The sequence below is a fragment of the Eretmochelys imbricata genome, chromosome 4 (assembly GCF_965152235.1).
Source record: "Eretmochelys imbricata isolate rEreImb1 chromosome 4, rEreImb1.hap1, whole genome shotgun sequence".
NCBI classification, from domain to species: Eukaryota; Metazoa; Chordata; order Testudines; family Cheloniidae; genus Eretmochelys; species Eretmochelys imbricata.
Window position 1 is genome coordinate 101,673,939 of NC_135575.1, and position 2,440 is coordinate 101,676,378.

At 39.1% G+C, this 2,440-nt stretch overlaps 1 non-coding gene across 1 annotated transcript; it reads right to left on the bottom strand.

Moving 5' to 3' along the window:
* Nucleotides 1-2,009: 2,009 nt before the first annotated feature.
* On the bottom strand, nucleotides 2,010-2,113 carry LOC144264445 (U6 spliceosomal RNA). The gene has a single exon (XR_013346049.1). It is a non-coding gene; the product is annotated as a U6 spliceosomal RNA (small nuclear RNA).
* Between the last annotated feature and the right edge of the window lie 327 nt (nucleotides 2,114-2,440).

Genomic DNA, 2,440 nt, shown 5'->3' on the forward strand with positions numbered 1-2,440 from the left:
GCTGTAATTTTCTGATAATTTCCCAGTCATCCCTCAGAAGTAAAGCTAATTTTTCTTGCATCTGAATGTTGACATTTTTTCATGTCAGTATTTTGCAAAGACAATGGTTACATTTTGGGTCTCTTGACCCTCATGTATTAGAAAAATAATACAAAGTAAGAAATAAGATGTTTAGGGTTGGGCCTACTGCAAGTATTTCACAGTCTGCTCAGTAAATAAAGAATAACATTCCCAGTGCCAAAAGGAATGATTTATTAAGTGAGCCATTTGCAAGATATGCACATGGTGGGTATTCACCATCTTTGTGTTTATCAGACATTATTAAACACAGTTTGTGAAAGACATCCAGGGCAAAGGACACGAATATCAGAGATACAGTCTATGCAGCAGAGAAGAGAGAAGCAACCAGTAGTGTCCTCCAAAAGCAGCCCTGTCAGTATCAAACTTCCCAGATGAAAGCAAAAGAACAGCGTCTTTGAGAATGGCTCCATGTTCAGGACTCTAACTGAAAGCAAAGTGGAAAGATGGAGATGCTGAAGAGGATCAGCTTATGTAGGTTTTCATATGTCAGGCAACAGCAAGTGATGTGTTCTGATGTTTGCTGATATGAAAATCAGTGTCTTCTGACAATTGGGGGTGATAACTTGGATTCAGAGCCAGTGATGGATGGGTGGCAAAGACCAAAAGACAGAATAACATTTGAGATAGGAAAGCCTGTTGGGGTGGCTAGGTGGAAAATTATATACAGATTTTACAAAGATTAGCAAGACATAGAAGGAATTTTCTCACAAATTTTAAACCCATGGCATAATTTTAATTATGCCCAAATGATTTTATTACCCAACATGGCTCTGGGACTTGATTTTAAAGCCAAGCAGCCTTTCAACAACAAAACAAAACAAAAACCCCAAAACAATGCAGCAGCAGCTAAGGAAAAGATTTCTCATCTGTGGCTGCTATATGAAATATAGAAACTAAAAATATCTTCTTGCTGGCAAATTTGTCAACCTATGATATTTTAGTGGAACAATTCCATTGGCTTCATCTACAAACCCCTCATATTGTCACAGATGATACAAATATTTTCCCAAGTAGCTATGAGACTGGAACAGAAAATTGCAAATGTGAGGTTGGTGTTTTTCTGTCTTTTGCATTTTACCTTATTATGCAAGTATTTCTACTGAAATAAGTGGGACTACTTACAAAATAAGGCACCATTCAATGCAAATGAAGGTTCACAATCTGGATTCATGTGCATAAAATGTGTTCACAAATATAAAATATGTTCACAAATAGAATAGACACAGTGAACAAATGTTCTGTTGGCTCATAAAAATGGAGCAGATAAACACACTGGATTTGTAGTAATTGGGTTGTCTAGCTAATTAGATGACGTTTTAACTAGATGTGACAAGTAGAACTTTTTGATACTCTCTTGAATACCAAATAATAGCTTTCAAAATTTGATGAATAACACGGCCGATTTTTTAATTACCTCATGAGATTTTGAGATAAGGAAGGGATGAGATTTTGGCACTTGCATTCTATTGCGTTTCAGTCAGTTAAATAGAACTGATTGAGTTCCAAAGTTTCATCTTTGATCTGTGCATGTGGCTTCAGCAGCACTGAAGAGTCTCTGAGATAGGAAAATGCTTGATGGCGCTGCAATTCAGAATGTTTGGCAGGAGCGACAGGCCCACACCCCAAATCCAAACACCTACGTAGCTTGGGGAAGCTCAGATCTATATCTGAAGTTTTCAGTTAGGCCCATCTCTAAAGATACAGTAAAATAGTCTAAATCCTAAACTAAACTGGAGTGAACTGCTTTTGTGTTTCAAGCAAGGTGCTGCCAGTACTTTGTCCAAATGCCTCCCTATTGTTGTATGACTGATCATTTGGAAAGGACCCGTAAAACATTTTGCGTTTGGTGTTTGCTTTTGCGTGTGAGATTGGTATGAGCCTTTTTAACCAGTGCTGTGAGTTTTAAAATATGCACTTGGCTGTACCTGCCGGTTATTGAATGCTTCACAAATTTACATGTCATCCTTGTGCAGGGGCCATGCTAATCTTCTCTCTATCGTTCCAAATTTTAGAATATGTGCTGCCGATGCAAGGCATTTCTCTGTTCTAATGTGTCACACATAGCTCTGGTAGAGCTCCCCTGCCTGAACACTCACCAGTGTTAAGGAAAAGTTAGCATATGTGACTCCATTTTGGTTTGGGGCCCACCACTGTCTAAAAGCAAGCACATCGTGCACCAGGAGGAGTGTTCCTTAGATACTGCATTCCTGTGAAAACCCTCCCCCTTGTTTCCAGCCTGTCTCAACTCCTGGTTTCTGTTATTTGTCTGTTCCTAACTCCCTGCTTCCTGGACTTGATGTGAGCCTCCCTTCCTGATAAGAAAGGCTACTGGTGCATTGGTTTAGGACCATATTGTGTA